The sequence below is a fragment of the Macaca thibetana genome, chromosome 8 (genome assembly GCF_024542745.1).
Source record: "Macaca thibetana thibetana isolate TM-01 chromosome 8, ASM2454274v1, whole genome shotgun sequence".
NCBI classification, from domain to species: Eukaryota; Metazoa; Chordata; class Mammalia; order Primates; family Cercopithecidae; genus Macaca; species Macaca thibetana.
The window spans coordinates 47889506-47903718 of record NC_065585.1 but is presented as its reverse complement, the minus strand read 5'-3'; the positions used below and the strand labels follow the sequence as shown (position 1 = coordinate 47903718).

Sequence of the window (14213 nt, the reverse complement as noted above, 5' to 3'; positions counted from 1 at the left end):
TTATATCCTTCCTCCTAATTAGCTGATGACACGCTCGAACGGATGCCAATACAGCAGCCATCCAGGCAATCCTATACAACCGCATTGGTGACATTGGTCTTATCCTAGCCATAGCATGATTTCTCCTACACTACAACTCATGAGACTTTCAACAAATATTAGCCCTAAATTCCAACTTAAACCTCCTTCCACTGATAGGCCTTCTCCTAGCAGCAACAGGAAAATCAGCTCAATTTGGCCTTCACCCCTGACTACCCTCTGCTATAGAAGGCCCAACTCCGGTCTCAGCCCTACTTCACTCTAGCACCATAGTCGTTGCCGGGGTATTCTTACTCATTCGCTTCCACCCTTTAATAGAAAACAATACATTAATTCAAAATCTTACACTATGCCTGGGAGCTATTACTACCCTATTCATAGCCATCTGCGCCCTCACACAAAACGACATTAAAAAAATTGTAGCCTTCTCTACCTCAGGCCAACTAGGTCTAATAATAGTCACCATTGGCATCAACCAACCATACCTAGCATTCCTACACATCTGTACCCATGCCTTCTTTAAAGCCATACTCTTTATATGCTCCGGATCCATTATCCACAACCTAAACAACGAACAAGATATTCGGAAAATAGGAGGCCTATTTAAAACAATACCCCTCACCTCAACTTCCCTAATCATTGGCAACCTAGCACTCACAGGAATACCCTTCCTCACAGGCTTCTATTCCAAAGACCTCATTATCGAAGCCACAAACACGTCGTATACCAACGCCTGAGCCCTATTTATTACTCTCATCGCTACCTCCCTAACAAGCGCCTACAGTACTCGAACTATTCCCCTCACCCTAACAGGACAACCTCGCTTCCCAGCTCTAACAAACATTAACGAAAATAACCCCGCTCTACTAAACCCAATTAAACGCCTCACAATAGGCAGCAAAATCACAGGATTCCTTATCACCAACAACATCCCCCCTACTTCACTCCCCCAGCCAACAATACCCCTCTATTTAAAACTCTCAGCCCTGTGCGCAACTATCTTAGGTTTCCTAACAGCCCTAGACCTCGCTGTGGGTGATGCAGGTGTGATTTGTCTCCTCCAGTTCTCAGCTGCACTTATTCCCACGTTTTGCTCACTCCCAGGCAACCACAGGGGATCTGGGAAGGAATCCTCCTCAGGTTCCCCGGGAGATTCTGCCCCAGTTTCCTGAGCATTTATGGCTAACAATTCCAAGGAGAGACAGGCACCCGGCCTCCTCTCTGAGGGCATCTCTCTTCCCTGTGTTAAACCTGCAGCAGCAAGCCCAGCTGAGCACCTCCCACACCTGCCGACTCAGTCCTCCAGGGGACACAGCATCAGGGACAGAAGGGGAAGGGAGAAAGTGTGATGGCTTTGTTCTCCCCTTCACACCCCACTCAGCGTCCATTTACCTTCTCGAAGAGCACCCCGATCCCTGATTTCCTCCTGGTTTGAATTGTAGTGGGATGGTAAACCCAGGCACCTGCCCTCCAAATAAAGCAATCAAAATCTCCTTCCCCCAGAGCCTCCCTCAGTACCCCAGTGTCACAGGGGACAGGTATGGGACCACACTCAGTAGCAGGGGCTTTCCCATCTCTGCATCTTGAGTGGGTGTCCCTAGGAATGGTGATATGTCCAGAGTCCTACATCCCTGTGGTGGCACCCTGGGCATGCAGTCCTGCTAGAATTCCACTCCTGGGGCTTTGCTGCCTCATACTCTAGGGCTGTCTCACCTCTTGCTTGTCTCCTAGCCTAGTTTTCCAACATTCCCTCTGATTCTGTAAGCACCTGATCTACCTCCCCATAACCCCATTCCCCTGGCCAACCAGAGTCACTTTGTGTTGCTTGCAATCAAAGAACCCTAAGGATACAAAATTTGTGCACTGATAATCCTCATCAGATGTAGTAAATACTTAAACTCTCACCAAGTGCCAGAAAGAGGAAAATGTTTGGGGAGAAGTGGGAATGGCAGGGGAAGAAATCCAGGAAACCTTTGAAAAGGAGGAGATGTCTAGGGATTAGAAAGATCCCCTACAGGGTCAGGAAGTGGCCTAAACACTTAGGTAAGTGCTGACAGGGACGCTTGTGCACAGATGGAGCAGCTGCAGGGAGAGGAGAAAGCAGAGCATGTCCCAGGTGCCCCCTCTGCTGCTGCTTCTGCAGGACAGCCACAGCTGGGTCCCCCCACTGCACCTTCTCCCCAGAACTGAGATGCAAATGCAGCCACACAAACACTGGCACCCACCCCTTCCTTCCACCTCTGGGCAGGGGCCAAGGGGAAAGGGGCTGGGGTTTCTCAGTGGTGACAACAAAGCCAAGCCAAGGAGGCATCTGTGGCAACCTTGCATCCTCATAAGTGTCTTTCCTGAATGCCCAAGCCCAGAGCTTCCTCTGAGCACACCTGGGGGCCACTGCAGCATTGTGTTCTAGTAACTTCTCCCCCTCTCTGCCGCTCCCTCCCCTAGCTTACTGGATAAGTTCCCTCTTCGTGTTTACAATTCTCCATTTCCCACTGGGCCATAATGGCCCATGCTCCATAAGCGTGGAGACTATGCTTATAATGCTCTGCATTAGTCATTTCCACAGAGATTCAAGCAAAACAGCAGATCCAAGTGAATTAATTCTGACAAAACTCTGCCAAAGAAAAAACAAAAAAAAGAAAAGAGGGCCAATTGCTTATTATAGTCCTCAAAGTCAAAACGAGGGGTTACGGCAACTTATCTGGTGTTCCCTGGTGTCAAGGACAAAGGCGAGATAGGACTGATCCTCCCTCATGCCTGCCTCTTTCTTCACGAGGACATTGGAAATAAGGAACGTCTGGGAACAATTTGTTCAAGGTTTGAGCTGTTGGCTCCTAAACAAGGAGCGATCTTGGGGAAAAACATTATAATGCAATTGTAACAAAAATCTCTTTTCAGTAGATTTGCAGAACATTAAACACTATCCACAGACGGTTTCAGATGCAGTCCCTAGCTAACAAGAACACAGCGGCTTTTGAATCTCAGTTTTCTCCCTGCCGTACCTGAGAAACCTCTCCTTCCATTTGGGGTGTTGCATGTGAGGTTTTGGAATGAGGTGTCATTTCCTTAAAAGGAAAAGAAAATACATATTTTGGTGGCTACGGCTCAGGTAGCACATGTTTCCAGAGGAAATGAAAGTCTTTGAAAGGAATGTTTGCCTCCTTCAGTCTAAATAATGTTGATTTGTGGATGTCTTAACCTCTGTTTGGAGTTTAATGAGCAAAAATGTATCTTCTCAGACATGGAGCACACTGGATCCTTTTTAGTGGGCCACACTGGGGTCAGTAAAGATGGAAAGAAAAGCATCATTGTGACTCCAGTGAAATGCAGTGTTCTTCACGCAACTACTCTGAAGTTTGGATCCAGGCTGTTCCTAGGGAAACATCAGCTCCTTCACCGGTATTTTTCTTTTTCTGTTTTTCTTTTTCTGCTTGCAAATCATAACCCCTGGAAATTTTAAATTACTTCTTTGTGCTTAACGAATTAACTAATTAGATGATTTCATTTGGACATTGCATAATATGGTAGAATTAGGGATTGGTCAAGTTCCTTGATTTGATTTGAGAACCAGTTCCAGGAGTTACTGGCTGATGGATCTCCTGAAAGCCACTTTTCCCTTCAAAGCCTCAGTTACCACAGGTGTGAAGGGGGGTGATATACCCACCTGACCCCCTTCAGCTATTATGAAGATCAAATGAAATAATGAATTGAAAGTGCTATAATGCAGATCAAATAAAATAACAAATTGAAAGTGCTTTGGGAAGTACAAAGCACATCACAATTATAAGAGAGGGAAGGAAAATGAAGTCACGGTTTATTGTGCACCCAATGTGTACCAAATCTTTTGCAAACTGACTCTCGCAATAGCCTCCTAAGCCCTCTCCATATCTCCAGTCTTACCATGCTCACCCCAATCCATCCCCTAATGTCAGCCAAAATGACAGAAATCATTTTCAGCTCTAAAATCCTCCTGTCTCCCATTGCAATTATAATAGTATCCAAGCTCCTTGCCATGGATTTATGAGACTCTACCTGACTGCCTCCTCTCTCCCCAGTGCCTGCTTCTCTACTTGGTCATACTGGTTCTTCTGGTTATTGGGCCATGCTCAATTTCTTTCTGTTTTGGGGCCTTTGCATATGCCTTAACCTGGCCGAACCTCTTCCTCCTTTGCAATTTGCATGTCATTTGCTCCCTCTCAGTCAGAACTGCCATATTGGCCAGACCTGTTATGTAATATACATTTCCAGGGGGTGCCATTCACATAGACTACAGTCTACACAACAGCACATGGTGGCCCTGTTCTCAGCCTCCACCACCACTCCTGCTATACTCTTGACTTACACACTTCTCCTTCACAGCAATTTACACATTCATAATCATTTATTTGTTAAATGTCTATCTTCTCCACTAGTCCATCAGGGTAGGGATCATGACTTCCCTGTTCACCTAGAATCCTCAGCACCTACAACAGAAGGTACTCAGTAAATGTGTATGGACTGACTTTCCATGAAGTAAAGATGAGTACATATCACGCTGTCTCAACACAATGTCACAAAATAGGCATAAGCATTGAGGCTTGGCAAGTATCTCAGCAGCTTCCCGTTGTCTGTCTCCATTCTCAGAGCTAGCATTGACCTGGAAGCTAAGAAGTCCTCATATACCACAGGCCAGGTGTAGAGGACCTCAGAGGAAGAAGGACAAGGGGTCACTGGGAACTGAGTCCTGCCTTCTGCTGCTAAGAGACACATCCCTGCCCACTAGAAGTATTTAGTGTCTCTCTCCAGAAATGAACTACTCCAAGGAAAAATGTGTAAGAGCAGACTCTCAAGTTCTGTAGATCTGAATTTTAATCTTGCCCTATAATGGGTGAGCTGATGATTATTGGCAAGTAATTATAAAATGTTCTATCCTTTATCCTTGCTAGGATATTTTTTAATTAAACAAGGCACTTTGTAAGTAGAAGCCTGAGCTCTAAGGCAGAATGACTCTAATAATGTGATGCAGCATTGTTATTTTACAGTCGATTAATAAACCTCTCAAAGTATGTGGTTGCCATTGCTTCCCTCTCACCTGGGTCTTAGCTGTGTCTAGCTTCAGTAATAACTTGTTGATTAATCAATCACAAAGGATTTAGAAACAGAAGGTGATGCCTGCTCTGTGTTTTGCATAATATTAAAATAAATAACCCTAGCAAACTCAGTACTCTTTTTTGGTGAGACCTCATTCATTGATTCTTAGAGCAAACATTTATCAAATGTCTTCTCTGCACCAGGGGTTGTGTTATGTGTTGGAAAATATGTGTTTCCTGCTTTAAGAACCTCACCAGCTAGTGCAGGGGGTGAGGGGAAAGAGTGACCCAACGTGCAAGCAAACAGTTGCAAGTAGAAGGTCCAGTCTGTTCTGATGGAGGTATGGACAGCATCTCACAGCAGCACAGCAGGGAAGCTAATCAACTCTGCCTGGGCGAGAAGACAATTCTCAAGGACACCATCTTAGACAAAGCTACTCTATCTCATGTAGATACTCAAGGGAGAAGAAGGTGGGAAGGCTTTTTGGAGTGTATTAGTCCATTTTCAGGCTGCTGATAAAGACATACCTGAGACTGGGTAGTTTATAAAGAAAAAGAGGTTTAATGAACTCACAGTTCCATGTGGCTGGGAAGGCCCCACAATCACGGCAGAAAGCAAAAGGTACGTCTTACATGGCAGCAGTCAAGAGAGAATGAGAGCTAACTGAAAGGGAAAACCCCTTATAGAACCATCATATCTCCTCAGACTTATTCACTACCATGAGAACAGTATGGGGGAAACCACCCCCATGATTCAATTGTCTCACACCAGGTCTTTCCCATAACATGTGGGAATTATGGCAGCTATAATTCAAGATGAGATTTGGGTGGGAACACAGCAAACCCTATCATGGAGCTACTCCTGGACAGAAAGAACCAATCAGATTCCTTCCAACTTCTAGTTATCCATTTCAAGACTCCCCATCATCTGATTCGCATCATCTGAGTGCACACAGACCCACAGGAAGGAGAACAAACAAGGAACTGTTTGCAGAATACCAGCCCCGGTCCTCTCCAGGTAGGCTTGTTGGCAGGAGGTTTGTGGGCAACAACATCACTCCAAATTCCTCTTGAATGAGGTTTGGCAGAGGGCACTCTGCCTAGTGCATTCTCCTCCTCCTCCTCCTCCTCCTTCTTTTTCTTCTTCTTTTTGTAAATTTATGTATTTCTGATGAAATTTAATTCTTAGTAGTCTCACTTGCTTACATTCCAAAATGCCATTTTTTATTCAAGGTGTAAGAAGCCTCTACACATCCTTTCTTTCCAAAAATGTTAAATTTTTAAATTCCCAAAGTCCAGAATGTAGTCTCCTGATTTAAGCCTGGAAAGTCAGTGGAAGTTTGAGTTACAAGCGCTCCCATCTCTGACTCTTTGGGACTTCCACAGGGCTAGTGGTGACACGGTATAGGGCATTAAGTTCAGTGGACAGCAAGCTTGAGCTGGCTGTGACCATCACATCTAGGTTGGAGTTGGGGGCTGGCTTTTGTTGACCAACTGAAGTTCCATGGAGCTTTAGAAGGGTAGGATAGATCAGAAAATATTTTGATAGGTTTCCTGGAGGAAAGATGAGAGTCAAGGAAACAAAGGGAATAGCTAAAGTTGCCCACATCAGAAACATAAGTGACTAATAAACATATTTTAAAATGCTCATCATCACTAATCAGAGAAATGCAAATCAAAACCACAATGAGATACCATCTCACACCAGTTAGAATGGCTATTACTACAAAGTCAAAAAACAACAGATGCTGGCGAGGCTATGGAGAAGAAGGAACACTTACACACTGTTGGTGGAAATGTAAACTAGTTCAGTCACTATGGAAAGCAGTTTAGAAATTTCTCAAAAAACTTAAAACAGAGCTACTATTTGATTGAGCAATCACATTTCTGGGTAGACATACCCCCCAAAATAGATAATTCTACCAAAAGACACATGCACTCTTATGTCTATCACCTAGCTATTCACAATAGCAAAGACATGGAATCAACCTAGGTGCCCATCAGTGGTGGACTGGATAAAGAAAATGTGGTACATGTATACCATGAAATACTATGCAGCCATAAAAAAGGATGAAATCATGTCCTTTCAGCAACATGGATGGAGCTGGAGGCCATAATCCTAAGCTAATTAATGCAGGAGCAGAAAACAAAATACTGCATGTTCTCACTTATAAGTGGGAGCTAAACACTGAGCACACATAGACATAAACGTGGGAACAATAGACACTGCAGACTAGTAGAGATGGGAGGGAGGGACGGGGGTATAGGTTGAAAAACTACTTATTGAGTACTATGCTCCCTACCTGGGTGCATTATACCTATATAACAAACCTGCACATGTACCCCCTATATCTAAAATAAAAGCCAACATTAAAAAAATAGAAAGAAATAAATGGGCAGAAACCTGGGGGCAGGGGAGTGAAAGGAAAAGACAGGAGGGAAGATGGGAACAGAAGAGGTGAGGACCAGGAAACATGAAGGGGTCCAAGGAACTTTTGGAAGCAGAATTGGATGACCCTGTGTTTGAGTCAGTTTCTAAGGCTGTGGTATAATTCCTTTCATCTTTCCAAGCCTTCAGTAAGGTCACCTACACACAAAAAAAAATGCCTATGGAAGAGGTTTGTTTGGGGAAAGTTAGCAATTGACTTACTTGGCGAATGCAGTACAAGGTCAAACATAGACTGAAATAAACAGACCTACCGAATCCCTCAGTCTCCTCCTCTGTCCATGTGAGCCCCAGGGCTGGTTTGTTTACTTTAAGTGGGAATTAGGATGGCATTTATCTCTTTGCTGCTTGGGCACCATATTTGGGTGAGACAATACCTAATTGATTAATTTAGTGGAAGGAGGAGCTCAAAACCCAAGGTGACCAACCACAAACATGTAATTTACCCCAAAACTCCTGTGACTCTGGAGGAAGTAACTAGAAGTTCCATAATCTGTAGTTCAAGGGTGCAATAGTTTGAATGTTTTTGTCCCCTCCCAAACTCATGTTGAAACTTCATCCCCAACGGAATAGTGTTGGGAGGTGAGGCCTTTTGGGAGATGTTTAGGCCATGAAAGTTCTGTCTTTGTGAATGGATTAATCCCACCATAAAAAGGGTTTGCACAATATGTCCACATCACATAATGGGACTAGCTTACCACCACTCCCACCATACAAAACAAAGACTGCCAGCACTACAACCAACACCTCCATTCGCCAAGCACCAACTGTGTTGTGTACCCAGCACCATTCCAGGCAATATGCAGATATCCACTACTTTGAGGTAGTTATTCTTACATGAACACATGGGTGCTTAGAGAGCAGACATAACCATATATAGAGATCACTCAACAATTCTCATAAACTTACCTTTTGGGTAGTCTGTTCTTCTGATAACAAAACCTGTTTATGAGTTCTGCCATCTGTAGCCTGAAGTACGGAAAGAACATAGGTTTTGGAGACTACCTCTGACACTTGCTGTGTTAATTTGGGAAAATTCCTCAACCTCTCTGACCCTCAGTTTCCATCACGGATCTAACACTTTCTTCCTTGAAAGATTAATATGATACATGTAAGGAACCTAACACAGCTGCTGCCATGTAATCAGCACTCAATAAATCATAGCTACCATTTTAAAAAGGCAGTGGCCAGGAGGTCTTGAGGGAGTTGAGAAAGTGGGTTGGCTCTCTTCCACTCTTCTACCATGTGAGGAAGAGCGTTTGTCCCTCCTGAAGGATGCAGAATTCCAGGCACCATGTTGGAAATGGAGACCAGGTCCTTAGCAGATACCAACCCTACCGGTCCCTTGATTTTGGACTTCTCCGCTTCCAGAACTGTGGGAACTGAATTTCTTTTCTTTACAAATTACCCATTCTCAGGAATTCTGTTATAGCAGCAGAAAATGGACTCAGAGGGTTTGAACAATCTCTTTTACCCCTTAAGGGGCAAAGAGACCCCAGCTAAATCTAGGTCTAGAATTTTATTTTCTCATTTGATCATGTAATAAATAAAAATAATTGTCCTATCTTCCAAAGGAAAAGTCCCAGAGGGTCTTTTATTTCCCTAAGTCCCATACCTAATAATTTAAAAATCCAGAATTTGAATTCAAGTCTTCAGCTGCAATTTTAAAAAATGTTTTGTTTAGAAATTTTTATAGACTTACAGGAAGTTGCAAAAACAATGCAGAGAGGTCCAGTGAACCCTTTACCCAGTTTCCCCAATTTTTGGGAATTCTTCTGCAATTTAATATTCTTCCCTTCACCCACTGAATTTAGGGATGAAGAGCTGAGCTGCAGGGATGAGTTTTGTGCTACAGCAGCCTTTTTAGGTTTACAGATCATCAGGCCCTGGGTCTCTAGCTGAGAATCAGAAAGTAAGAAGACAAAAGAGTTCAACCTAAAGAAGTTCAAGTCCCAGAGCAGTGGATCTCAGCCCTAGTTGCACATAATCATCATCTGGAGAGCTGTTTAAAATATAGGTTCTCATATAATCTATTAGTTCTGGGAGTTAAGCTTCCATGTCTTCTGAAGCTCCTTAGGAGTTTCTAACAGGCAGATAGGGTTGACCTGTGCCATTGGTACTAATAGGCTCCAAAGTGAGGCCACCCTCTATTCAGAGCGTGGTGTCAAGCAACTCTCCTTCCTAGGATCTCATGGCTGACACCAAGATACCTATAAGAGGATCCTGTGAGTGGAGAGGCTCCTGGGGTAACCTGGCAGGGAAATTTGTCTATTGTGTTTACTGAAAGGCATTGTAGTACTGCCACTCAGAGCTGTGCTTCCCTTTCTGAAACAGTCAAGCAGTTCCGGGCACATCAAAGGAGATTATCATTCCTCTGGCACCAGCTTTGTTTTCTGCTGCCTCTAAAAGAAACAGGTCCACTTATCTCCAGAATGCTTTCCCAGAAAGCTCAGTCCCTGCTGGGTGAGGTCACCAGTTCACAATTTGCATCCATCACACCTTGTAGGAAGTGGGGAGAAATTGGCTTGCTTTGTTTTTCAGCACTGGGGAAACAGATTTCTTCTTAAGCTTCACACAATAAATTGTATTAAATCCTTTCAGCAGGGTTTCCATGGCTATGTGAAAGGAAAATCATACAGTAATTGTTTTAAATAATACAGCAAGGCAAGCTGGAGAGTACATCTTAATTTTTGTCATCTGTGCTGTGTTCCTGTTTGTATGAAAATGTTCCCAAGGCAGAGGAAAGGTTTCTGCATTCACTGGGAGTTAATTGGTGAATGTAATGCAAGGTCAAATACAAAGCAAAATAAACAGACCTACAGAATCCCTCAGGTTCTTCCTGTCCATGTGAGCCCCAGGGCTGGTTTGCTTACTTTAAGTGGGAATTAGGATGGCATTTATCTCTTTGCTGCTTGGGCGCTAAATGAGCCTTCGACTGTGTAAGCTTGATTCCTGCTTCTCCCTCAGTCCTCCATAAGGAAAGAGAGTTAGATGTCTGCTCTAGACAAAGGTGATGCCTAAGAGGAACACTGAGTATAAATCTGTCCCCCAGCTTCCTGGTACCTGGGGAATTCTGTAGGGTTAGGTCTCCACCAGTGTTAGAGCAGTCATTCGCAAAACATCACACATAAGAGTCAAGGTCCCGTAATCCCAGCACTTTGGGAGGCTGAGGCGGGTGGATCACCTGAGGTCTGGAGTTTGAGACCAGCCTGACCAACCTGGAGAAACCCCATCTCTAGTAAAAATACAAAATTAGCCAGGTGTGGTGGCGCATGCCTGTAATCCCAGCTACTCGGAAGGTTGAAGCAGGTGAATCACTTGAACCCGGGAGGCGGAGGTTGCAGTGAGCCAAGATCGTGCCATTGCACTCCAACCTGGGCAACAAGAGTAAAACTCTGTCTCAAAAAAACAAAAATAAAAAAGAGTCAGGGTCTTCATAATGGACTGTCCAAGATTCTGAGCCCCAACAACCAGGCTGTTGCAAGCTGCCTACTCTCTGAGATTTCATTTCTTCATCAGTAAAATGAGGACGGTGAAACCTATGCACCCAGAGATTCTGACTCTCAAAGCAGGTAAAGGATATAAAGTCCTTATCCTAGTACCTGACAAAGCATCAAGGCTCAATAAACAGTAACAGTGTTTTGTTACCATTATCATTATTAGTATTTGAAGAGACGGCCTCTCTCATAACAAGGTGAACCGGAGAGCTGTTGCCTGCCTGGGTGGTATCCAGATTAAATTCAACAAATACTACAGAGCCCCTTCCAGATGTCACAGAGCTGGCCAGTGTTGGGAAATTGGCTTCCTGCCCTGAAGGAGTTCTCAGTGTAGAATTAGGGTCCTCACCAACTGATGCTGATGAACATTACACTCAGATTGTACTTGACCATGGCTGGCCCATGTTGTACAATTACTCCAGGGAGAAAGCAATTCCTAACTTAGTCCTAGACAATCAGTTGGGTAAGGAAATAGAGAGCTCTACACTGTCACTAACAGAAAATGTCATGTTGAGTCCCAATCCTCTGTAGGCAATTCAGCTTCTAAATAGGGATACAAGTAAATTCCCTCAGCCAAACCCCAAACAGAGTCAGGGCAGACTGCACCCCAGGGCCTAGTCCTTTGACCACAATGATGCTGATGAGAACCTCATGTGGCCAGGAATGGGGAGGTGGAGGAAAGAAAAGACAGGAGTCGAGGAGGCAGAGGCTCACCAAGTAAGTATGAGATCACTTGGCAGACAAACCAACATTGAAAGGAAAAGGACATTGGCTCTAGTCACAGTCTGCCATTTTGAACTCTGGAAGTTTATTTTAGCTTTTTAAAAAAAAAAATGTTTTACAGCATGGACAATAAAAAGTAAGAGAACGCGTTAAGAAGATTCGCCCACACAGAAGTCATCTGTGGAGCCAAAACCAAGACATAGTTGAGATGCTTTGCTTTAATCTGTGCCTGTGAGAGACACTTGCTCTCTGCAGGCCCCACGGGAGTTGTGGAACAGTCCCACCAGATTCCAGGGCTGCCTTAGAGCGCGCCAGTCTATGGCCCCTAGAGGCCAGTGTGGCCCTGTCCTTCAGTGTCTCTGGTCTGTGGCTTCTGCCTACAGCTCACTCAGTCAATCCCAAGCCTGTCCCTTTTTCCAGACGCAGCTCATGCCTCACTTGCTTCCCCGTTTAGAACTTTATCCCAAGGTGGAGTAGGTTGATGCCAGAATTGGAGCCCCTCCTCTGCACTCCCATGTTGCCCTCTACTGTGGTACTTACCCCCTGGCCATACTTCCTGTTCACCTGTCTGTCTCCTCTGCTGGTTCATGAGCCCCTCATGATCACAGGGGAGAAACTGTCTTTTATGTGTCGTGCATCCCCAGAGCATAGCACAGGGCCTGGTGCATAGAGGTATGCCATAAATGGTTGTTGAATGAGTGAATGCCTATATAAATAAATGAATGGGTGGCAAAGCTCACTGAACACATCAGTACGGTGATGTGCTGAACATCAAGACATTCCTTTAAACCTCTCGGCTTGGGTCCAGCCTCTTTAAGTTTGCCCTCACCCCATGTGGAATTCTAGCACCCACTCACCCATCCACATGCACACACAGTGGACAGCAGCAGCATCCTAGGCCTCCAGGGGGCTTTAGAGCCCCATCTCCTTCTCTCTAGGCTAGTGCCTCTGGTTTCACTGTAACAAGGACTGGGTCTGCTCAGCTGCTCACTGTGACCTTAATGAGCTAGGCCTGTTCAGCACATGTGGAGGTGGTAAGTGCTGTCTATGGAACCCTAACAGCCCCATTTTAAAAGGCCAAGTGTTTCTATTTCTTTTGAGCCCGGGATTTTTTTCAGAACACTTCCCCCATGAATCAAAATCCCCTATAGTCCATTATAGAAAAATGGACAGCAAATACAAAGATGCTAATGACCTAGCCTTACTCTCAGGTCCTTAGTAAAATGACCAGGTTCTTAAATTAATTCTTCCCACATGGCCACAAGCATCTCATCTACCTTTCAACAAAAACAGATGACTCACACTGATTTACTAACCATAGTAACTACCTACTGACCCACTTTCTCTCTGTCACTGTACTGTTGCTTTTCATACATTCTCTCTTTTAATTCCCATAACAAACCCATTAGGTGGATTCTGTTTTGATTCCCATTTTATAGATGAGGAAAATGAAGCTTAGATATTTTAGGCAACTTGCCCACAATCACATAGTTGATAAACGATGAACTTAAGATTTGAAACCATGACTGTTGACCTCTAATATTTAACCTCATCTGGTTTTCTCTTGTTACATAACAAACCATCATCAAAATTTAATGGCTTAAAACAATTTACTATGATCTCTCATGGTTCTGTGGGTTGACTGGGTCAGGTGGGAAGTTTTCACCTATAGTCTCACGCAGATGCAGTCAGATGGCAGCTGGGGCTGCAGTCATCTGAACGCTGAACTGGGCTGGATGTCCAAGATGACAACTCCTATGGCCACCAGTCAATGTTCACTGAGGACTGGGAGTTCTTCTGGGGTTACTGATTGAGCATCTATATGTAGTTTGTGTGGTTTGGGCTTCTCACAGAATTTAGAATCCACAGAATGGTGGGATTCTAAAAAGGAGTATTCTATGAGAAAGCTTTTCAAGAGATCCAGGCAGGAACTGCAAGGCTTCTAATGCCCTACATTCACAAGTCCCAAACTTCACTTCTTGTGTATTCTATTGGTCAAGCAATTTCCCAGGGCCAGCTTGGATTCAAGAGAAGGGAGATAAGACAATAACTCTTAACAGTAAGAGGGTCAAAGAATTTGCAGTCATCTTTGTCACAGTCTGCTCGCTGATTGCATATTATTTTCATTCCTCCCACATGGTAAATACACGTATCTCCTCCTAAGACCCAAAAGTCTCATCCCATTATGGCATCCACTCAAGCTTGAGGTCCAGGATTTTATCACCTAAGTCAGATCTTGATGCAGATGAGCCTCCTTGGGGTGCAGGTCCCTGAGTACAGCTCTTCTCAGTCTGAAGACCTGTGAGATGAAGAGACAAGTTATCTGTCCCACACACATAAATACAGTGGTGATACAGAGATAGGATAACTTCACTAAAGCTTTTATTCAACAGGGAAAGAAATGGGAGGCACATCACAGTCACTGATCCATAGCAATTC

General features: G+C 44.3%; 2 protein-coding genes across 9 annotated transcripts in view; both read right to left on the bottom strand.

Moving 5' to 3' along the window:
* LOC126960839 (cytochrome b-c1 complex subunit 7) overlaps window positions 1–14213 on the bottom strand; it is a 1171628-nt gene that overhangs the window by 986402 nt on the left and 171013 nt on the right. The window lies entirely within an intron of this gene.
* TSPYL5 (TSPY like 5) overlaps window positions 1–14213 on the bottom strand; it is a 321724-nt gene that overhangs the window by 264865 nt on the left and 42646 nt on the right. Inside the window, exon 2 of one of the 2 annotated variants that reach the window (XM_050800533.1) lies at window positions 82–14073. The exons of the other annotated variant lie outside the window; for it this stretch is intronic. The gene's annotated coding sequence lies outside the window, so the exon portion shown is untranslated. Of the gene's footprint in view, window positions 1–81; window positions 14074–14213 lie in introns of those variants that run through there. 2 annotated transcript variants of the gene reach the window in all.